Here is a 25092-nt window from a genome sequence, read left to right as displayed (position 1 = left end):
CAGGGATTCCGGCGCCAACGTGGAACCTGCACAACAAAAACCAAGTACTTTGCCCCAACGAAACAGCGAGGTTGTCAATCTCACCGGCTTGCTGTAACAAAGGATTAGATGTATAGTATGGATGATGATTGATTGCAGAAAACAGTAGAACAGGTATTGCAGCAGATTGTATTTCAGTATAGAGAATTGGACCGGGGTCCACAGTTCACTAGAGGTGTCTCTCCCATAAGATAAACAGCATGTTGGGTGAACAAATTACAGTTGGGCAATTGACAAATAAAGAGGGCATGACCATGCACATACATATTATGATGAGTATAGTGAGATTTAATTGGGCATTACGACAAAGTACATAGACCGCTATCCGGCATGCATCTATGCCTAAAAAGTCCACCTTCAGGTTATCATCCGAATCCCTTCCAGTATTAAGTTGCTAACAATAGACAATTGCATTAAGTATTGCGCGTAATGTAATCGGTAGCTACATCCTCGAACATAGCACCAATGTTTTATCCCTAGTGGCAACAACACATCCATAATCTTAGAGATTTCGTCACTTCCCGGATTCACGGAGACATGAACCCACTATCGAGCATAAATACCCCCTCTTGGAGTTAAGAGTAAAAACTTGGCCGAGCCTCTACTAATAATGGAGAGCATGCAAGATCATAAACAACACATAGATATAAATTGATAATCAACATAACATGGTATTCTCTATTCATCGGATCCCAACAAACACAACATATAGCATTACAGATAGATGATCTTGATCATGTTCGGCAGCTCACAAGACCCGACAATTAAGCACAATGAGGAGAAGACAACCATCTAGCTACTTGCTATGGACCCATAGTCCAGGGGTAGACTACTCGGACATCACTCCGGAGGCGACCATGGCGGCGTAGAGACCTCCGGGAGATGATTCCCCTCTCCGGCGGGGTGCCGGAGGCGATCTCCTGAATCCCCCGAGATGGGATTGGCGGCGGCGGCATCTCTGGAAGGTTTTCCGTATCGTGGCTCTCGGTACTGGGGGTTTCGCGACGAAGGCTATTTGTAGGCGGAAGGGCATGTCAAGGAGCGTCACGAGGGGCCCATACCATAGGTCGGCGTGGCCAGGGCTTGGGCCGCGCCGCCCTGTGGTCTGGCCACCTCGTGGCCCCACTTCTTTGACTCTTCGGTCTTCTGGAAGCTTCGTGGCAAAATAGGACCCTGGGCGTTGATTTCGTCCAATTCCGAGAATATTTCCTTACTAGGATTTCGAAACCAAAAACAGCAAGAACAGACAATCGGCACTTCGGCATCTTGTTAATAGGTTAGTTCCAGAAAATGCACAAATATGACATAAAGTGTGCATAAAACATGTAGATATCATCAATAATGTGGCATGGAACATAAGAAATTATCGATACGTCGGAGACGTATCAGCATCCCCAAGCTTAGTTCCTGCTCGTCTCGAGCGGGTAAACGATAAACAAAGATAATTTACGGAGTGACATGCCATCATAATCTTGATCATACTATTTGTAAGCATATGTAGTGAATGCAGCGATCAAAACAATGTAAATGACATGAGTAAACAAATGAATCATATAGCAAAGACTTTTCATGAATAGTACTTCAAGACAAGCATCAATAAGTCTTGCATAAGAGTTAACTCATAAAGCAATAATTCATAGTAGAAGCATTGAAACAACACAAAGGAAGATTAAGTTTCAGCGGTTGCTTTCAACTTGTAACATGTATATCTCATGGATATTGTCAACATAGAGTAATATAATAAGTGCAATATGCAAGTATGTAGGAATCAATGCACAGTTCACACAAGTGTTTGCTTCTTGAGGTGGAGAGAAATAGGTGAACTGACTCAACATAAAAGTAAAAGAATGGTCCTTCAAAGAGGAAAGCATCGATTGCTATATTTGTGCTAGAGCTTTGATTTTGAAAACAAGAAACAATTTTGTCAACGGTAGTAATAAAGCATATGTATCATGTAAATTATATCTTACAAGTTGCAAGCCTCATGCATAGTATACTAATAGTGCCCGCACCTTGTCCTACTTAGCTTGGACTACCGGGATTATCGCAATGCACATGTTTTAACCAAGTATCACAAAGGGGTACCTCTATGCCGCCTGTACAAAGGTCTAAGGAGAAAGCTCGCATTGGATTTCTCGCTATTGATTATTCTCAACTTAGACATCCATACCGGGACAACATAGACAACAGATAATGGACTCCTCTTTTATGCATAAGCATGTAGCAACAATTAATTTTCTCATATGAGATTGAGGATATATGTCCAAAACTGAAACTTCCACCATGGATCATGGCTTTAGTTAGCGGCCCAATGTTCTTCTCTAACAATATGCACGCTCTAACCATAAGGTGGTAGATCGCCCTTACTTCGGACAAGACGAACATGCATAGCAACTCACATGATATTCAACAAAGAGTAGTTGATGGCGTCCCCAGGAACATGGTTATCGCACAACGAGCAACTTAATAAGAGATAAAGTGCATAAGTACATATTCAATACCACAATAGTTTTTAGGCTATTTGTCCCATGAGCTATATATTGTAAAGGTGAAGAATGAAAATTTAAAGGTAGCACTCAAGCAATTTACTTTGGAATGGAGGAGAAATACCATGTAGTAGGTAGGTATGGTGGACACAAATGGCATAGTGGTTGGCTCAAGTATTTTGGATGCATGAGAAATAATCCCTCTCGATACAAGGCTTAGGCTAGCAAGGCTATTTGAAACAAACACAAGGATGAAGCGGTGCAGCAAAACTCACATAAAAGACATATTGAAAACATTATAAGACTCTACACCGTCTTCCTTGTTGTTCAAACTCAATACTAGAAATTATCTAGACCTTAGAGAGACCAAATATGCAAACCAAATTTTAGCATGCTCTATGTATTTCTTCATTAATGGGTGCAAAGTATATGATGCAAGAGCTTAAACATGAGCACAACAATTGCCAAGTATCACATTATCCAAGACATTATAGCAATTACTACATGTAGCATTTTCCAATTCCAACCATATAACAATTTAACGAAGAAGAAACTTCGCCATGAATACTATGAGTAGAGCCTAAGGACATACTTGTCCATATGCAACAGCGGAGCGTGTCTCTCTCCCACACAATGAATGCTAGGATCCATTTTATTCAAACAAAACAAAAACAAAAACAAACCGACGCTCCAAGCAAAGCACATAAGATGTGATGGAATAAAAATATAGTTTCAGGGGAGGAACCTGATAATGTTGTCGATGAAGAAGGGGATGCCTTGGGTATCCCCAAGCTTAGACGCTTGAGTCTTCTTGATATATGCAGGGGTGAACCACCGGGGCATCCCCAAGCTTAGAGCTTTCACTCTCCTTGATCATGTTGTATCATCTCCCTCTCTTGATCCTTGAAAACTTCCTCCACACCAAACTTAGAACAACTCATTAGAGGGTTAGTGCACAATCAAAATATACATGTTCAGAGGTGACATAATCATTCTTAACACTTCTGGACATTGCACAAAGCTACTGAAAGTCAATGGAATCGAAATATCCATCGAACATAACAAAACAGGCAATGCGAAATAAAAGGCAGAATCTGTCAAAACAGAACAGTTCGTATTGACGAATGTTATTGAGGCACCATACTTGCTCAAATGAAAATGCTCAAATTGAATGAAAGTTGCGTACATATCTGAGGATCACTCACGTAAATTGGAATAATTTTCTGAGTTACCTACAGAGAATTTTGCCCAGATTCGTGACGACAAAGAAATCTGTTTCTGCGCAGTAATCCAAATCTAGTATGAACTTTACTATCAACGACTTTACTTGGCACAACAAAACACTAAACTAAGATAAGGAGAGGTTGCTACAGTATTAAACAACTTCCAAGACACAAAATAAAAACAAAGTACTGTAGTAAAAAACATGGGTTGTCTCCCATAAGCGCTTTTCTTTAACGCCTTTCAGCTAGGTGCAGAAAGTGTGCATCAAGTATTATCGAAGGATGGTACATCTACAGCGGGATGCGGAGTTTTCTCAACCAGGCATAGTATATTAGATACATAAGTTTTAGCGTCCCCCTTTTCATTAGTCTTGGGCTTGCTACTCTCATCAAACAAATTTTCAGGAACAAGCCAAGCATAGTTATTTTCTAGTGCATCATTCATCGCTAGGAGCTTACATGGTATTGGTGCTTTGATCTCCCCACCATCATTAATATTATTAGTGTACTTTATTCTATCCATATCCATTTTTTCAAGGAGACTAACAAAATTGGTGTGAGAACCAAGCATATTATATTTAGCAAAGACCTTTCTAGCCTCTCTTACTAGACCACCAAATTCTCTAAGAAGGGTTTCTAAAACAAAATCTTTCTTTTCCCCTTCTTCCATATCACCGAGTGTAAGAAACATGTGTTGGATTATAGGATTGAGATTAAAAAATTTAGTTTCCAACATGCGAACTAAAGCAGCAGCAGCAATTTCATAAGTAGGAGCAAGATCTACCAAGTGTCTATCTTCAAAATCGTCAACGGTACTGACATGGTTGAAAAATTCTTCTATATTATTTCTCCCAATTATAGACCCGCGCCCTACCGGCATATTTTTTACGGTAAAATTAAAAGGAAACATAATGAAATAAGTAAAGTAAATGCAAGTAACTAATTTTTTTGTGTTTTTGATATAGCAAACAAGATAGCAAATAAAGTAAAACTAGCAACTAATTTTTTTGTATTTTGATTTAGTGCAGCAAACAAAGTAGTAAATAAAACTAAGCAAGACAAAAACAAAGTAAAGAGATTGCGATGTGGAGACTCCCCTTGCAGCGTGTCTTGATCTCCCCGGCAACGGCGCCAGAAATTTACTTGCTGGCGTGTAGCTGACGAGGGAGTAGAGATCTCTGTGGTGTAGTTTTCTTCACGTCCCCGGCAATGGCGCCAGAAATTTAGCTTGACACGCGTACAGCACGCGACTGTTGGGAACCCCAAGTGGAAGGTGTGATGCGTACAGCAGTAAGTTTCCCTCAGTTAGAAACCAAGGTTTATCGAACCAGTAGGAGTCAAGAAGCACGTTGAAGGTTGATGGCGGCGAGATGTAGTGCGGCGCAACACTAGGGATTACGGCGCCAACGTGGAACCTGCATAACACAAACCAAGTACTTTGCCCCAACGAAACAGCGAGGTTGTCAATCTCACCGGCTTGCTGTAACAAAGGATTAGATGTATAGTATGGATGATGATTGATTGCAGAAAACAGTAGAATAGGTATTGCAGCAGATTGTATTTCAGTATAGAGAATTGGATCGGGGTCCACAGTTCACTAGAGGTGTCTCTCCCATAAGATAAACAGCATGTTGAGTGAACAAATTACAGTTGGGTAATTGACAAATAAAGAGGGCATGACCATGCACATACATATTATGATGAGTATAGTGAGATTTAATTGGACATTACGACAAAGTACATAGACCGCTATCCAGCATGCATCTATGCCTAAAAAGTCCACCTTCAGGTTATCATCCGAACCCCTTCCAGTATTAAGTTGCTAACAACAGACAATTGCATTAAGTATTGCGCGTAATGTAATCGAGTAGCTACATCCTCGAACATAGCACCAATGTTTTATCCCTAGTGGCAACAAGACATCCATAATCTTAGAGATTTCTGTCACTTCCCTGCATTCACGGAGACATGAACCCACTATCGAGCATAAATACCCCCTCTTGGAGTTAAGAGTAAAAACTTGGCCAGAGCCTCTACTAATAACGGAGAGCATGCAAGATCATAAACAACACATAGATATAAATTGATAATCAACATAACATGGTATTCTCTATTCATCGGATCCCAACAAACACAACATATAGCATTACAGATAGATGATCTTGATCATGTTCGGCAGCTCACAAGACCCGACAATTAAGCACAATGAGGAGAAGACAACCATCTAGCTACTGCTATGGACCCATAGTCCAGGGGTAGACTACTCACACATCACTACGGAGGCGACCATGGCGGCGTAGAGTCCTCCGGGAGATGATTCCCCTCTCCGGCGAGGGTGCCGGAGGCGATCTCCTGAATCCCCCGAGATGGGATTGGCGGCGGCGTCTCCGGAAGGTTTTCCGTATCGTGGCTCTCGGTGCGGGGGTTTCGCGACGAAGGCTATTTGTAGGCGGAAGGGCAGGTCAAGGAGCGTCACGAGGGGCCCACACCATAGGTCGGCGCGGCCAGGGCTTGGGCCGCGCCGCCCTGTGTTCTGGCCACCTCGTGGCCCCACTTCGTTGACTCTTCGGTCTTCTGGAAGCTTCGTGGCAAAATAGGACCCTGGGCGTTGATTTCGTCCAATTCCGAGAATATTTCCTTACTAGGATTTCTAAAACCAAAAACAGCAGAAAATAGCAACTGGCACTTCGGCATCTTGTTAATAGGTTAGTTCCAGAAAATGCACAAATATGACATAAAGTGTGCATAAAACATGTAGATCATCAATAATGTGGCATGGAACATAAGAAATTATCGATACGTCGGAGACGTATCATCCACCAAAGGAACTCTTCTCCAATGCCCCACTAAGGAACCCTACCACCAAGATCCACTAAGGAATAGCTAGTATTGGTGAAATCTCTCTAGGTAGAACTATAGATCGGGGTCTCCTCCACCTATCCTCAAAGTTTGGGTAAGATTGGTTGGATGGGGGAGGAGATCCTCAAGGATTAAGCTCAGCAACAATGGAGGAGAGAGAAGGGGAAGAGATAAAATCGGGTTGGGGAAGAAGGGGCCCTTAAATAGGCTCCTCCAAATCCAACCGTTATGTCCAGATTTGGCCTAAGCGGTACTACCGCTTCATGGAAGCGGTACTACCGCTCTGAGTTCGAAATCCCTCCAGATCTGGTCAAAGGACGCAGAGCGGTACTACCGCACGAGGTACCGCTTGAGGTACCGCAATAGGGTCCAGACTCACAGGATCCAAAGCGGTACCAGAGCGGTACCAGGGCGGTACGACCGTAACTCGGTTATGGTACCTAAGCGGTACCGTGAGCGGTACTACCGCTCGTGAGCGGTACTACCGCTCGTGAGTGGTACTACCGCTCCAGGTACTGCAGGGGTACCGCAGCGTGTTCTGGAGGACGAAATCAGCGCAGACTCAGAGCGGTACCGAGGGCGGTACCTATAGGGGTAGCGGTACTACCGCTACAGGTACCGGTAGTACCGGCCTAGCTAAATCTGGTTTTCTTCCCTTTTTCTCTCCAACCATGTCACCTCGCTAAACACACACAAAACCAGAAAACCTATCAACTACACTTCAGTCTTCCGATCTTGACACGTCCGGCGAGGTCATCGTGCTCTTGCAAATCTAACAATGATACTCAAGGCACACGGTGAGATTACTCAAGTGTTGTCATCAAACACACAAAACTTGGGGTGTGAATTTTGCTCTTACAATCTCCCCCTTTTTGGTGTTTGATGACAACACAAGAGTTGACAATAACATAAGATATTATGATGAGATCATTAGATTTGCAAAAACTCGACGGAGCTCCCCCTACACATGTGCATATCAAGAGTATGTATTTTGAATACAAATACACATGTTATACAGACATTGCTCCCCCTAGTTTTTACAAACCAAGCACATATGCAACATAGATAAATGACATGTTCAAGAAGCATATGCACACTATGGAGGCAACATAAGATCATGCACGAAGATTTGGGTGAAGTTATCATACCATAGCCTTGAGAATACCCAAACTCACGATAAGATGCCTCCATAGGGTTGTTGATGTAGCCACAAGACAAGATAAGCAACTAGAACCAAACGGCTACAAACAACAAATGTCCCCATCCACCTAGGAACTTCTCCCCCTTTGGCATCGGAACACCAAAAAGGAGGGTAACGGAACTAGAAGGATGGAGAAAAAGAACATACAACCAAGCTTGCAAAAATCACGAGGAAACAAGCTTGAATGAGATTCTCCAAAAACAAGAAGAAGAAAGCAAAGAAGAAAGACAAAACAAGGTCACAAGAAAACGAAAAACCCTCAAAGAGGGGGTGTTGGTGGCCGAAGCCACCGTGTAAGAGTATAGTAGTTGTGAGGTCGCGTAGATGTATCTAGGACTCACAAACTACAACTCAACATGAAGCTCATAAGTCACTTAATTGACAAATAGCAAATGTTTTGGATTTCTTTATGCATTATGGGGGGAGGGATAGCTCAATGGATTTAAACCGCACTCCCCCTATGTCCATGCGTGCCTTTCATCTAGATATAAAGGTTAGGAGTGGTATGTGCGCACGACGGTCAAGCAAAGTTCGATGGATCAATGATATTTAGCTCATGCCTCAACTCAATGAAACGCTTCTCATCCAAGGGCTTCGTGAAGATGTCCGCCAATTGCTCCTTGGTGCCAATATAGGATAGTACAATATCTCTGCGAGCAATGTGGTCCCGGATGAAGTGGTTCTGTATCTCAATGTGCTTCGTCTTGCCATGAAGAACCGGATTGTAGGCAATCTTGATTGCGCTCTCATTGTCACACAAAAGAGGCACCTTTCTATACTCGAGTCCATAATCCCGCAAGGTTTGCCTCATCCATAAGATTTGAGCACAACTACTTGCCGCCGCAATATACTCGGCTTCCGCGGTGGAGATGGAGACACAATTTTGCTTCTTCGAGGACCAACACACCAAAGATCTTCCAAGAAACTGACATGCTCCGGAGGTAGACTTCCTATCAATCTTGTCACCCGCCCAATCGGAGTCGGTGAAACCGACCAAAGCAAAGTCCGTGTCCCTTGGGTACCATAATCCGAAGTGTGGGGTATCAACTAAATATCGAAAGTTCCTTTTGACCGCCACAAGGTGGCTTTCCTTCGGACTTGCTTGAAACCGTGCACACATACCAACGCTCAACATTATATCTGGGCGAGAGGCACAAAGGTAAAGAAGCGAACCTATCATCGAACGGTAGAGCTTGGTATCCACCGCCTTGCCAGCCTCGTCAAGAGTGAGTTGACACTTGAGTTCAATCGGAGTTCCAATCCCCTTGGCATCCTTCATATCAAAGTGCTTGAGCATGTCTTGGAGGTACTTCGCTTGATTGATGAAGTTGCCTTGTCGCATTTGCTTGAACTCGAACCCAAAAAAGTACTTGAGTTCACCCATCATTGACATCTCAAACCTATTTGTCATCAACATAGCAAACTCATCATTGAATTTTGTGTTAGTAGAGCCAAATATGATGTCATCTACATAGAGTTGGCATACGAAAAGCTCCCCATTGACCTTCTTAGTAAAAAGAGTGGGATCGATTTTCCCCACTTCGAAACCACGGTCTTCAAGCAACTCCTTGAGATGCTCATACCAAGCTCTAGGAGCTTGTTTGAGACCATATAGGGCCTTTTTGAGCTTGAAGACATGGTCCAGGAAATGGGGTCCTCGAACCCCGGGGGTTGTTTCACATATACCTCCTCATGTAGAGGACCATTAAGAAAAGCACTCTTAACATCCATTTGTTGCAACTTAAAGCCATGATGTGAGGCAAAGGCCAAAAGGATACGGATGGACTCAAGCCTTGCAACCGGTGCAAAGGTTTCACCGAAGTCCACGCCTTCGACTTGAGAATAGCCTTGTGCCACCAATCTTGCTTTGTTGCGGATGACCGTGCCACTTTCATCTTGCTTGTTCTTGAAGATCCACTTGGTGCCGATAACATTGCGGCAATGATTGGGTCGCTTCATGAGAGTCCATACATCATTCCTCTTGAAGTTGTTGAGTTCCTCTTGCATTGGATTCAACCAATCGGGATCTTTGAGAGCATCATCAACTTTGAGTGGTTCCTCCTTGGAGACAAAGACGTAGTGTGCACAAAAGTTTGCAAGTTGCCTCCGAGTGGTAACATTTCTCTTTATATCACCAATGATGTTATGCAAGGAATGAGACTTGAGACGCAAGTGTCTTGTAGTAGGATCTTCACGGCGAGTGTCGGCTAAAGGAGATGGTTCTTGTGAGTCCTCTTGGCCTTCATCACGGTTTAGGTCCTCGCCTTGACCTCCATTGTCGTTAAAAGGGGCATCATTGTCATGAGAGCCGGATGGTTCGGGGGTATTAGGAGTAGTGTTGTCCATATGGATCATCCTCGAACCACTCGGTGAAGAACTTGAAGCTTGACCTTGGTCACTTGATGTTGGTTGTTGTGGTAGATGAGCTTGCGGTGTATGTTGTTCTTGAGCTTGTTGAGGTGAACTTGGACTTGATTGTCGAGGTTGATCTTGAGGTTGAGGTTGAACTTGAGGTTGTTGTAGAGGTTGACTTGCATTTGTTAGATCAACGGAAGAAGCTTGGCCTTGTGGTGTAGATGGCTCCACTTGGGTGGAACTTGGTCCTTCCCCGGTACTCATAGAAGGTAGCTCTTGAGGTAGGCGAATGCCAACACCCATCCTTCCTATGGTATCCGGGGGAATTGCATCTCCTTTCTCACAAGAAGTACTTCGCTCCTCCAAAGATCTATCATCTTCATCGAATGTCACATCACAAGATTCTACAACACGTCCACTTGACTTGTTGAAAACTCTATAGGCGTGAGAATCCGTAGCATAGCCAATGAAAATCCCTTCTTGAGCTCTTGAATCAAACTTGGATAGGCGCGTGTCTTTGACAAGTATGTAGCATTTGCATCCGAAGACCTTGAAGTATGACACATTTGGCTTGTTGCCGGTGAGGATCTCATATGGTGTATTCTCAAGACCTTTGCGAAAGTAGAGGGGATTAGTAGCATGGCATGCGGTAGAGATAGCTTCCGCCCAAAAATTGTAGTTGGACTTGTATTCCATCATCATGGTTCGAGCGGCTTCGATCAAGGTTCGATTCTTCCTTTCGGCGACCCCATTTTGTTGGGGAGTATATGGCGTGGAGTATTGGTGTTGAATTCCTTCTTCACCGAGGAAGTCATCCAATGTGTAGTTCTTGAACCCCGTTCCATTGTCGCTCCTTATTGCGAGGATCTTGTTGTCGTACTTGCGTTGAACTTGGTTGGCAAACTCCATCATGGTCCGTTGAGTCTCACTCTTGTACTTGAAGAATAACACCCAACAATAGCGTGAATAGTCATCAACGATGACGAAGCAATACTTCTTTCCTCCAATACTTTCATGAGATGGTGGACCGAAGAGATCAACATGTAGGAGCTCCAAGCATCTTGTGGTGGAGATGATAGTCTTGGCCTTGTGAGGAGCTCCATGCATTTTTCCTTGTACGCAAGCCCTACAAACACGATCCTTGCAAAAAGAGACATCTTCTTTTAGTCCGAGAATGTGGCCACCCTTGTGGAGACTTTGCAAAGTCCTCATGTTGACATGGGCTAGTCGGCGATGCCATAACCAACCCTTGTCACCTTTGGAGAATAGGCAAAGAGCGGAAGACGTTGTCTTTCCGGAGAAATCGACAACATACAAACCGTTCTCTACATATCCAACAAAAGCTACATTGAGTGTCTTGCTCCACAAGAGGACCACCATATGTTCATCAAAGAATGTGCATAGACTCATACGAGCAATTTGATGAACGAAGAGTAAGTTGTAACCAAGGGTCTCGACAAGGAGGACATTCACAAGTGAGATGTCGGGTGTTACTGAAGGAGATATGCCCTAGAGGCAATAATAAAGTGGTTATTATATATATCTTTATGTTTATGATAAATGTTTATATACCATGCTATAATTGTATTAACCGAAACATTGATACATGTGTGATATGTAAACAACAAAGAGTCCCTAGTATGCCTCTTAACTAGCTTGTTGATTAATGGATGATTAGTTTCATAATCATGAACATTGGATGTTATTAATAACAAGGTTATGTCATTATATGAATGATATAATGGACACACCCAATTAAGCGTAGCATAAGATCACGTCATTAAGTTATTTGCTATAAGCTTTCGATACATAGTTACCTAGTCCTTATGACCATGAGATCATGTAAATCACTTATACCGGAAAGGTACTTTGATTACACCAAACGCCACTTGCGTAAATGGGTGGTTATAAAGGTGGGATTAAGTATCCGGAAAGTATGAGTTGAGGCATATGGATCAACGAGTGGGATTTGTCCATCCCGATGACAGATAGATATACTCTGGGCCCTCTCGGTGGAATGTCGTCTAATGTCTTGCAAGCATATGAATAAGTTCATAAGAGACCACATACCACGAGTACGAGTAAAGAGTACTTGTCAGGAGATGAGGTTGAACAAGGTATAGAGTGATACCGATGATCAAACCTCGGACAAGTAAAATATCGCGTGACAAAGGGAATTGGTATCGTATGTGAATGGTTCATTCGATCACTAAAGTCATCGTCGAATATGTGGGACCATTATGGATCTCCAGATCCCGCTATTGGTTATTGGTCAGAGTGAGTACTCAACCATGTCCGCATAGTTCGCGAACCGTAGGGTGACACACTTAAAGTTGGATGTTGAAATGGTAGAACTTGAATATGGAATGGAGTTCGAATATTTGTTTGGAGTCCCGGATGAGATCCCGAACATCACAAGGAGTTCCGGAATGGTCCGGAGAATGAGATTCATATATAGGAAGTCATTTTATGAGATTTAAAATGATCCGGAAGGTTCTATGGAAGGTTCTAGAAGGTTCTAGAAAAGTCCGGAAGAAACCACTATGGAAGGCGGAGTTCCAAAAGGGACTCCACCTCCATGGCCGGCCAACCCTAGAGGGGGAGGAGTCCCAAGTGGACTCCCCCTATGGGGGCCGGCCACCCCCCCCACATGGAAGGGGGGAATCCCACCCCAAGTGGGATTCCCACCTTGGGTAGGTTTCCCTATCACATGGAAGGTTTTGGGTTCGGGTCTTATTCGGAGACTTGTAGTCCAACACTTGGGGCTTCCACCTATATAATGAGGGACAAGGGGAGGGGGCCGGCCACCCCCAAGAACCACCAAGGTGGCCGCACCCCTTAGTGGCCGGCGCCCTCCTCTCCCCAAACCCTAGCCGTCCCGCTCCTCCACTTCCCGCACGCTTAGCGAAGCTCCGCCGGATTTCTCCACCACCACCGACACCACGCCGTCGTGCTGTCGGATTCAAGAGGAGCTACTACTTCCGCTGCCCGCTGGAACGGGGAGGTGGACGTCGTCTTCATCAACAATCGAACGTGTGACCGAGTACGGAGGTGCTGCCCGTTCGTGGTGCCGTGATCAAGATCTTCTACGCGCTTTTGCATGCGGCAAGTGAACGTCTACCGCAGCAACAAGAGCCTCATCTTGTAGGCTTTGGAATCTCTTCAAGGGTGAGACTCGATAATCCCCTCGTTGCTACCGTCTTCTAGATTGCATCTTGGCTTGGATTGCATGTTCGCGGTAGGAAATTTTTTGTTTTCTATGCAACGTTATCCTACGAGTGGTATCGAGCCGTGTCTATGCATAGATGGTTGCACGAGTAGAACACAATGGTTTTGTGGGCGTTGATGCTCTTGTTATCTTTAGTTGAGTACTTTGCATCTTTGTGGCATAGTGGGATGAAGCGGCTCGGACTAACTTTACATGACCGCGTTCATGAAACTTGTTCCTCGTTCGACATGCAACTTGTATTGCATAAGAGGCTTTGCGGGTGTCTGTCTCTCCTACTATAGTGAAGATTCAATTTACTCTTCTATTGACAACATTAGTATCAACATTGTGGTTCATGTTCGTAGGTAGATTAGATCTCTATCGAAAACCATAAACCACGTAAAATATGCAAACCAAATTAGAGACGACTAACTTGTTTTTGCAGGGTTTGGTGATGTGATATGGCCATAATGTGATGATGAATATGTATGAGATGATCATTATTGTATTGTGGCAACCGGCAGGAGCCTTATGGTTGTCTTTAAATTTCATGTTGAGCAGTATTTCAAAGTAGTTGTAATAGTTGCTACATGGAGGACAATCATGAAGACGGCGCCATTGACCTTGACGCTACGCCAACGATGATGGAGATCATGCCCGAAGATGATGGAGATCATGTCCGTGCTTTGGAGATGAAGATCAAAGGCGCAAAGACAAAAGGGCCATATCATATCACATATGAACTCCATGTGATGTTAATCCTTTTATGCATCTTATTTTGCTTAGATCGCGATGGTAGCATTATAAGATGATCCCTCACTAAAATCTCAAGATAATAAAGTGTTCATCCTTAGTAGCACCGTTGCCAAGACTTGTCGTTTCGAAGCATCTCGTGATGATCGGGTGTGATAGAATCAACAAGTGCATACAACGGGTGCAAGACAGTTTTGCACATGCAGATACTAAGGTGGCCTTGATGAGCCTAGCATGTACAGACATGGTCTCGGAACACGTGATACCGAAAGGTAGAGCATGAATCATATGGTTGATATGATGAACACTTTGAGTGTTCGCCATTGAAATCACACCTTGTCTCGTGATGATCGGACTTAGGTGCGGTGGATTTGGTTCGTGTGATCACTAAGACAATGCGAGGGATATTGTTTTGAGTGGGAGTTCACCTAGATTTTTAATTATGTTGAATTAAAATTTGAACTCAATTTGTCATAAACTTAGTCTAAACTTTTGCAAATATATGTTGTAGAGATGGCGTCCCCAATCAAATTTAACCAGTTCCTAGAGAAAGAAAAACTTAAGAGCAACGGTAGCAACTTCACCGACTGGTTCCGTCATGTGAGGATTTTCCTCTCTGGCGGAAATCTACAATATGTGCTTGATGCACTGCTAGGTGACCCTCCTGCAGAAACTGAAACCGATGAAGTAAAAGCTGTTTACGAGACTCGGAAAACTCGGTACTCTCAAGTTCAGTGTGCCATCCTGTGCAGTCTGGAATCCGATCTTCAAAAACGTTTTGAGCACCACGATCCTCATGAGTTGATGAAAGAGCTGAAAGCTATTTTTGAGACTCATGCGGCCGTGGAATGCTATGAAGCATCGAAACATTTCTTCAGCTGCATGATGGAAGAAGGCAGCTCCGTTAGTGAGCACATGCTCGCCATGACTGGGCATGCGAAGAAACTCAGTGACTTGGGAATAGTGATTCCTAACAGACTGGGGATTAATCGTGTCCTTCAATCACTGCCACCAAGTTACAAGAACTTTGTGATGAACTACAATATGCGAGAACATGAACAAGGAGTTACCTGAACTCTTTGGCATGCTAAAAGCTGCTGAGATTGAGATCGAAAGAGCACCAAGTGTTGATGGTCAACAAGACCACCGGTTTCAAGAAACAGGGCAAGTCTAAGGGAAAATTCAAGAAGGGTGGCAAGAAAGCTGCCACGCCTCCCGTGAAACCTAAGAACGGCCCTAAGCCCGATGCTGAGTGCTATTACTGCAAGGAGAAGGGACACTCTGGAAGCGTAATTGCTCCAAGTATCCGGCTGATCCGAAGAGCGGCCTTGTCAAGAAGAAGAAAGAAGGTATATCTGATATACATGTTATAGATGTTTATCTCATCGGTTCTCGTTCTAGTACCTGGGTATTTGATACTTGTTCGGTTGCTCATATTTGTAACTCGAAACAGGAACTAAAGAATAAATGAAGACTACTCGAAAGATGAAGTGACGATGCGCGTTGGAAATGGATCCAAAGTCGATGTGATCGCTCGTCGGCACACTTCCTCTACATCTACCTTCGGGATTAGTTTTAAGCCTAAATAATTGTTATTTTGTACCCGCGTTGAGCATGAACATTATATCTGGATCTTGTTTAATGCAAGACGGTTATTCATTCAAGTCTGAGAGTAATGGTTGTTCTATTTTTATGAATAATATCTTTTATGGTCGAGCACCTGAAAAGAATGGCTTATTTCTGTTAGATCTCGATAGTAGTAATACGCATATACATAACATTGATGCTAAGCGAATTAAATTGAATGATAATTCTACTTATATATGGCACTGTCGTCTTGGTCATATTGGAGTGAAACGCATGAAGAAACTCCATACCGATGGATTACTTGAATCACTTGACTTTGAGTCACTTGATAGATGCGAAGCATGTCTAATGGGAAAAATGACTAAGACTCCATTTTCTGGTATGATGGAGCAAGCTACTGACTTATTGGAAATCATACATACCGATGTGTGCGGACCAATGAGCGTATCATCGCGCGGTGGTTATCGTTATGTTCTAACCTTCACAGATGATCTGAGTAGATATTGGTATATCTATTTCATGAAACATAAATCCGAAACTTTCGAGAAGTTTAAGGAATTCCAAAGTGAAGTAGAAAATCAACGTAACAAGAAGATTAAATTTCTACGATCTGATCGTGGAGGTGAATATATGAGTTATGAGTTTGGCATGCATTTAAAGAAATGCGGAATACTTTCACAATTGACACCGCCGGGAACACCACAACGAAACGGTGTGTCCGAACATCGTAATCGAACTCTCTTAGATATGGTTCGTTCTATGATGTCTCTTACTGATTTGCCGTTATCATTTTGGAGTTATGCATTAGAGACAGCCGCATTCACTTTAAATAGAGCACCATCAAAATCCGTAGAAACGACACCGTATGAATTATGGTTTAATAAGAAACCTAAGCTGTCGTTCCTTAAAGTTTGGGGTTGTGAAGCCTATGTAAATAAGTTACAACCGGACAAACTAGAACCCAAAGCGGAGAAATGCGTCTTCATAGGATACCCTAAGGAAACTATAGGGTACACTTTCTATCACAAATCCGAAGGCAAAATCTTTGTTGCTAAGAACGGAACTTGAGAAAGAATTTCTCACTAAAGAAGTGACTGGAAGAAAAGTAGAACTCGATGAGATTGATGAATCTATACTTGTTGATCAGAGTAGCGCAGTACCGGAAACTGTTCCTGTACCGCTCGCACCGGCAACCAGAGGAAGCTAATGATAATGATCATGAAACTTCGAACGAGGAAACTACTGAACCTCGCAGATCGACAAGGGAACGTGCCACTCCTGATTGGTATGATCCTTGTTTAAATGTCATGATTGTGGATAACAATGATGAGGACCCTGCGACGTATGAAGAAGCGATGATGAGCCCAGATTCCAACAAATGGCAAGAAGCCATGAAATCCGAAATGGGATCCATGTATGATAACAAAGTATGGACTTTGGTAGACTTACCGGATAGCCGAAAGGCTGTCGAGAATAAATGGATCTTCAAAAGAAAAACAGATGCTGATGGTAATATTACTGTCTATAAAGCTCGACTTGTCGCAAAGGGGTTCCGATAAATTCAAGGAGTTGACTACGATGAGACTTTCTCACTGGTAGCGAAGCTAAAAGTCTGTGAGGATTTTGTTAGCAATAGCTGCATTTTTCGATTATGAGATTTGGCAGATGGATGTCAAAACGGCGTTCCTTAATGGAGACATTGAGGAAGAGTTGTATATGGTACAACCCAAAGGTTTTGTCGATCCTAAAAATGCTGACAAAGTATGCAAACTTCAGCGTTCAATCTGTGGACTGAAACAAGCATCAAGAAGTTGGAACCGACGCTTTGATAAGGTGATCAAAGACTTCGGGTTTATACGGTGTCATGGAGAGGCATGTATTTACAAGAAAGTGAGTGGGAGCTCTGTAGCATTCCTGATATTATATGTAGATGACATATTATTGATTGGGAATGATATAGAACTATTAAGCAGTGTATAAGGTTATTTGAATAATAGTTTTTCAATGAAAGACCTTGGTGAAGCATCGTATATATTAGGCATCAAGATTTATAGAGATATATCAAGACGCCTAATAGGGCTATCACAGAGTACATACCTGGACAAGATTCTAAAGAAGTTTAGAATGGACGAAAGTAAGAAAGGGTTCTTACCTATGTTACCGAGGCAAGGTCTTGAGTAAGACTCAAGGACCGGCTACGGTAGAAGAAAGAGAAAGGATGAGTAATATCCCCTATGCCTCGGCGATAGGATCTATCATGTATGCCATGCTATGTACTAGACCGGATATAGCGCATGTTGTTAGTTTGACTAGCGGATATCAAAGTGATCCAGGAATGGAACACTTGGACAGCGGTCAAGAATATCCTGAAGTACTTGAAAAGAACTAAGGATATGTTTCTTTGTTATGGAGGTGACCAAGAGCTCGTTGTAAGTGGTTACACCGATGCAAGTTGGAACACCGATCCCGATGACTCTAAGTCACGATCCGGGTACGTGTTTATATTGAATGGTGCTGCGATAGAGCTGGGCAAGCTCGAAGCAGGTGTACGGTGGCGAAGTCTTCAACGGAATCGAGTACATAGCGGCTTCGGAGGCTTCATCGAAGCGGTATGGATGAAGAGGTTCATTGTAGAGCTCGGTGTGGTTCCTAGTGCATTGGACCCATTAATCATTTCTCGTGATAACATGGGTGCCATCGCCAATGCACAAGAGCCAAGGTCACACAAGAGGCTAAAGCATATCAAGCTGCGTTACCACTCGATTCGCGAATACATCGAAGATGGAGAAGTAAAGATTTGCAAAGTACACACTGATCCGAATGTAGCAGATCCGTTGACTAAAGCTCTCCCTAGGGCAAAGCATGACCAACACCAGAATGCCATGGGTGTTAGGTATATTACAATGTAATCTAGATTATTGACTCTAGTGCAAGTGGGAGACTGAAGGAGATATGCCCTAGAGGCAATAATAAAGTGGTTATTATATATATCTTTATGTTTATGATAAATGTTTATATACCATGCTATAATTGTATTAACCGAAACATTGATACATGTGTGATATGTAAACAACAAAGAGTCCCTAGTATGCCTCTTAACTAGCTTGTTGATTAATGGATGATTAGTTTCATAATCATGAACATTGGATGTTATTAATAACAAGGTTATGTCATTATATGAATGATGTAATGGACACACCCAATTAAGCGTAGCATAAGATCACGTCATTAAGTTATTTGCTATAAGCTTTCGATACCTAGTTACCTAGTGACAAAGTATTAACTTGTCAATGCCTACGGGTTGTAGACTAGGGTTTAGTTGGAAGTAGAGGGCAAGTAGATCTCGAAGGTTTCAGCCGAAAAGTACTCGACGATTATGAAAACTAGGGTTTGAGAGACAATGATTCGATGCCTTCTTTGTCCCTCGACTCCCCCTTATATAGGAGGCGGAGCCGAGGGATTCGTATTGTACAAGTTACAGAGTCCGGGAGGGTTTCTAACTCATCCCGCAAGATTACAAATAATGCTTCCTATTACAACTCTAGCTTTCCTTGATAATATCTTGGGCTTCCGAATCTTCTTATTCTTCGGGTAATGGGCCTTCAGTAAACCCCGGGTACTATCTTCGGCAGGCCCATTGGGGATGCCTATGTCAGTAGCCCCCGAGATTTTGCTTGAATCGTAGAGTCAGGGAAAATCTCCACTGTTTATTTTTATTCGACAACTTTAACTTTTCTATATTTCTTCACATAAATTTCTATATTGTACAGGGATAATGGTAGTTGGGGCTAGTTCATCTGACGGATCAGGTACTAGTTAACTGCTCTAGTGGCAATCCGCAAAAACCTACTTCAAGATCACGTCCCTGGACATGATCTCGGGATATCGGTGTAAACTTCGACGAGTGCCGCTTAAGGTCTTACCATTCTGTCGAGTCCCAGTAAAATTTATCGGGTACCTAACACGTCCGTTAGGATTTTTCTTCGTATCTGTTGATACGGATAAAAGTAGCAAACCGACGTCAGAGACGGCGCCATGCCTCACAGAATGGATCTGGGGTCTTACCTTCGCAAAGTTTTGCGGCATTCGAAATTGATCGCAACTTTGGCGTTACGAGAATATATTGTCGAGTGCTTATTCGGTCTGTTGGAATGGCACATTTTATTGAGTCAAAGATGACTTATATTGCTCTCCCGATGGGAGTATATGCAGAGTTATTTATAACTCGAAATATACTTTTTTGCTCTTCTATCTTTCTTCTTTTCATTCTTTCTTTCTTTTTTATAATTTCATCGGGCACGCGAACAGCGTTCCCGATGGGAGTAGCCCCCGAGGCTACAGCCAAGGACTTGTGCTTGGGTGTAGGCTCCACGTCTTATGCCGCTATATTTTCTTTCTCTCCCGAAGTTTTATAATTTCTCGGGTGCGCGAACAGCGCTCCCGATGGGAGTAGCCCCCGAGGCTATGAGCAAATATGTATATTTGATCATAGGCTCACGCCATTTCTATTTTTTCTTTCTTGATCTTTTCATTTTTCCAAAGTAGCCCCCGAGCATTTGATCAAAAACTTGTATTTGATCAAAGGCTCACCAATATTTTTCCATATCGCCTTTTTTATGAAACTGTTGAGGCGATTTTTTTCCTGCAAAGGTGACGTTATTGCTGACGATAGCCACGATTTCGAGTCCGAAAATCGCGAGAAGTTTTCTTTCACTGCCTTGCGGGCCCAAAGTAACCATTATCTTGACACGTCGTGCAGGTGGGGGACACACGTCCTCCGCTTTTCTTGGCGCACGTACCGTAACTGCTCCAATGTTAAAATACTTTTTTACCCCTGTTTCCACGTGGTTATCATCTGCCACACACTTTTTCCATCCAACGGTCCGCCGCTTCACCGCACCTCTATATAAGATCCCCTTCTTCTTCCTCGAGCACTTCCGCTCGCGCCGTTCCCCTGCTTTCATCTGCAAAACCTCCTCCTGCGCCTCACAACTCCCAGAGCTCATCCTCTCCAAGCTGCATTCCCGCGCCATTGTTGATGCCACCTCATTGGTTGATCAGACACAGCACGCCGGAGTCGTCAATGGCTGCCGTAGATCTGGGAAGCGCGGAGTGGGAAAGGTCCAAAATTTCCACCCAGGACATCAATCTCTTGAAGAAGCTGGGGATCAGCAAGAAGCCGAAGGCGCTGTGCTTCCCTAGTGAAGAAAGCTACCCAACCCCTCCAATGGGGTATCGGGTAAGTTTCATCGATCATCTCATCCGCGGTCTCTCCGCCCCCATTCATCCTTTCCTCCGTGGACTACTTTTCATTTATGGTCTGCAACTTCACCACCTCACGCCAAATTCTATCCTCCACATCTCCATTTTCATCACCCTCTGCGAGGCCTTCCTTGGCGTCCAGCCTAACTGGGCGCTATGGAAGCGCATTTTCTTTTGTCGCCGTAATGGCTCTCCCAATGTCGCCTATAATATAGGCGGCGTTGTTATTTCCGTTCGCCCCACAGTCGACTACTTCGACGTCAAACTCCCTGACTCAGTTCAGGGGTGGCGCAAGAAGTGGTTGTACATTCAGGAAGAAAACCATGGATGTGCTGAAGACAACATCCCTCCTTTCGATGGTGCCGAGAAAATCCTTCGCCGCCGCTCCTGGGACGCAGAGGCCACCGAAGAAGAAAAAATATCGACAGAGGCCCTGATGACTCGCATCCATGAGTTGCAAAATACTCGCGGCAAAGAGTTGTCAGGTATCCAAATCACGGCGTATTTCCTTAGGACCGAGTGCGGCCTCTTCGAGGCTCGCAAATACCCTCTCTGGAAGTATGCTGGCGACAAGGACGCAGATCGGTTGTCAGCGGATTTAGAGGTCAAGGACTTAGAGAAGCTTGTCCGAAAAATCTCGTCTCTCAGCAAAAAGATCATGTCCCGTCTTCTTGCCGTGTAAAACCATACAGCGCCACCAATCCACTTCCCAAGGTAACCTTTGTCGATTGATTTATTATTGCCTTGCTATCTTTTTGTAACTCCTTTTTTGACATCTTCCCCTGTTTTTTGTATAGAACCATCCAAATCTTGTCTCGCTTTCTCCCCTTCCTGAAGGTGGAGAAGTCGAGGAAAGGGCCGTTGTCACCGACGACAACCAGGATGCCCCCTCTTTTGTGAATGAACCCGTAGATTCTCAAAAATCTGCGGGATCTTCTGAAGGCACTGCATCGGCACAGTCTCCTCCTCCTGCTGTTTCTCCAAAGAACAAAAGGAAAAGGGACGATGTCGAAGATTCCGGCACCTCCAAAGCCGAAGAAGTTGCTCCTTCACGCCAGAAGGCAGCTTACGATCCATACCTTGAGTCCCTCATCAGCTCGTAAGTCACCTTTCATTTCCCTTTATTTTTGTACTCGAATTTTTTTGTCTATCTTGCTTTTTATGCTGCCGATATTTAATCGCAGTGATGATGAGGAAGAAGTACCAGCTGTTGATGTGGCTGCTCGAACGAGTACGTCACATACTCTGGTTGTTTCGGAGACGCCAGTTGAAGGAGAGGAATCCTCACCTCCTCAACAAAACGTCGGCGCTCCTGCTCCTCCTTCAAGCCCTCTTGTCCCTTCACCAAAAAGGACAAGGATTGAAACAATCCCGGAGCCTACCCTCCAATTGGGTAGCTCCTCTAGCCCTCTCTTGGATGATGTAAGCTTTTCAATTTTCTTGCCACTGTCTATATTTCTTCTGTTTGCTTCTTTATGCCATCATATATTTCCCATACCGACATTTTCTTTCTTTATCTTTCTCTGACAGCCCATGATCAAAGAGCTTGTTCGCATCGGTGCCCAATTCATTGGGTACCGTGAGTATGCCAGCAAGACTGAAGGTAATAATTCTTTGCTAGCCCTTGTTTATAACTTCTTGCTCCTGTTTTGTCACAATTTTGACGATTCTTAACTATTTTGGCAGAAAAACTTGCGGAGGCCAACAAGCTTGTCGACACACTTGCTCAGAAGTTAGAGCAAAGTGAAGCGGCTCGCAAGAAGGCTGAACTTGATGCTAGTAAAGCTAAAGCGGAGGCTGATAAAGCCAAGGCAGAAGCTGCTGGTGCCAAAGATCTGCAGAAAAGGCTTGATGATGCCGAAACTGCTTTTAACGAGCACAAAGCCGCCCAGGCCACTCGTGAAAAGGCGATCATCAAGCGCTTGGAGACGCAGAATCAGCGCTTTGTCAGTAAGTTTGTCGATCCACTCTATTTTTTCTTAGACTTGCTTTTCTTTACTGTCGACTAACATATATTTTTTGCGACAGGTAAAACAAACCAAGAATTCGAGCTTGAAGATCCTGACAACGATCCTCTTCTTGACGCGCTCTCTATGCTTGAGTTTCATGGAACCAGAAGCTCGCGAAGGCATTGGGCATGCTCGATTCGGGATTGTTGCGGTCTGTTCCCCTACTTCTTCCCGAAGAAAGTGGAACCCAAGACTTTCCTTGCTCTTGCCAAGGACTTCAACCCGCCAGAGGATCTTGGACTGAAGATGCGCCAGGAGAACATGAAGATTGCTGTCGAAAACACTGTTGCCTTGGTTGCTGATAGCCAACAAACTATCGACTGGGCGAAAGTAGGCGACACGGAGCAGATAGAGCAAACAAAGTGGCGATCGCTGATTAAGGCGGCAAAGCCCAACACGAAGAAAATCCTGGCCTATCTCGGAATCAAGCCATCTTCAACTCCTAGCTCATCAAAGCCGGAGGTCTAGTTGAATGCCCCTTCTTTTTATTTTCTTGTTTCTTTAGCTATATTAGCTTTGGTGACAATTTCCTTAGTAGTCCTTTTGAAGAACTCCTTCTGTAATATCTATGTAATTTCCTGAAGATCAATGGAATTCTGTCTTGCGCGATCATTTGATATTGAAATTTTCTTTTCCAGTTGATTTTTGACAACTACTCTGCCAGTCCTCGTGCTGCCGATACTTCTCCTGCTTCCTCCTTCTCGAAGAAAACACTAGTCGATGATAATCTCATCGAAGGTTCTTCAAGCAAACATTTGTCGCAAGATTTGCAAGAACTTCGACAGCAACTTCAATCCATGAAAAAACAAACTCTGGCAATGATGGAACAATCTCAAAAAGCATCCGAGAGAGAGAAAATCGCTCTTCAACAAGCCAAAGAAGCCATAGCTGCCAAGGATGCTGCTGTGTCGGAAGCTGAGAAAGCCACTACTCGAGAAAATAGCATGCTCGAGCTAATGATTGAAGCTAGCGCGGATATGCTAGGTATGTTTTTCCAACCTCACACTGCTTCTTTCTTTTTGTTACTGTGCCTCCCCTTAGATTTCTTGCTTTGTCGCTTAATAGGCTCGGTTTTCGACGCTGCCGCTGAAGACGAAAGAGTGAATGTCAGGACGAATCTCCTCGTCAATCTTTCTCTTAACCATGGCTGTCTTTTCTGGGCCACTCCTGAGCGAACCCAGCAAATTGTCAGGTTCCAAGATCACGCTTGTCAGGTGCGCGAATTTCTCAATTTCTGCACGAGAACCTTAACCCTTGTTTACAAGACTTTATTTCCTCGAGATGAGGCTCCCGGAACTCTTCTTGGACTGATGGAGAAATTTAGAGATGCTCCTCGTATTCATAACTTTGTGCGAGCTCAATTAACTGCTGGCGCAAGGTTTGCCATGATTATGATACACATTTGCCATCCCAAGTTGGACCTGACGAAGATTGTTGCTGATTGCTTGGCCAAGAAATCGCGGCGGAAGAATAACATTGACTCAATCAATGAGATGGTTACTCCTGTGGCTGAGGCGATGATGGATGAACTTCTTCAGATGGATTCAGAATTCTTCGTTAAAGGGACCTATGCTGAGCACAAAACAACCAGAGGTTTATCCATAGATAGTATATTAGGCCTGAACTGAACTGTACTATATTGCGAGAACTTATGTCTATATCTTGTCGATCTCTTTGGTTCCGAAGAATTTGTTTATATTGTAAAGCAGCTTATATTGTTGGAGCCCCCGAGCCTCTAGCTAGAGTTTATACTGTTTTGCTATCTCAAAGATTCTTCTTCTTGTTGCAAGAAGATATATTTATTTTTCCGTCGATGGGTTACAAGCCCCCGAGTGTCTTGGTGGCGAAGTTCTATATTTTTGTTGCGAGGTTTTCAGACCAAAGCAGTAAAATTTTGACGAGTACACTATATTTATAATTATTAGCTTCCGACGTTCTATTTGGCGAGGTATTCTTGTACCAAGGCGAAATATTTCGGTAAGTCTAGTTTATCTATATTGTGTATATTTTGTAATTTGAAGGAGTTGAGCCCCCGAGCGTGTCGAAGAATAAGAAGTATATCTCCACTATCTTTATTATATTGCAGCACCGCGAGCCCGCCTCATTAAAA

The sequence above is a fragment of the Lolium rigidum genome, chromosome 1 (genome assembly GCF_022539505.1).
Source record: "Lolium rigidum isolate FL_2022 chromosome 1, APGP_CSIRO_Lrig_0.1, whole genome shotgun sequence".
NCBI lineage: Eukaryota > Viridiplantae > Streptophyta > Magnoliopsida > Poales > Poaceae > Lolium > Lolium rigidum.
This window is presented reverse-complemented; position numbering follows the sequence as displayed.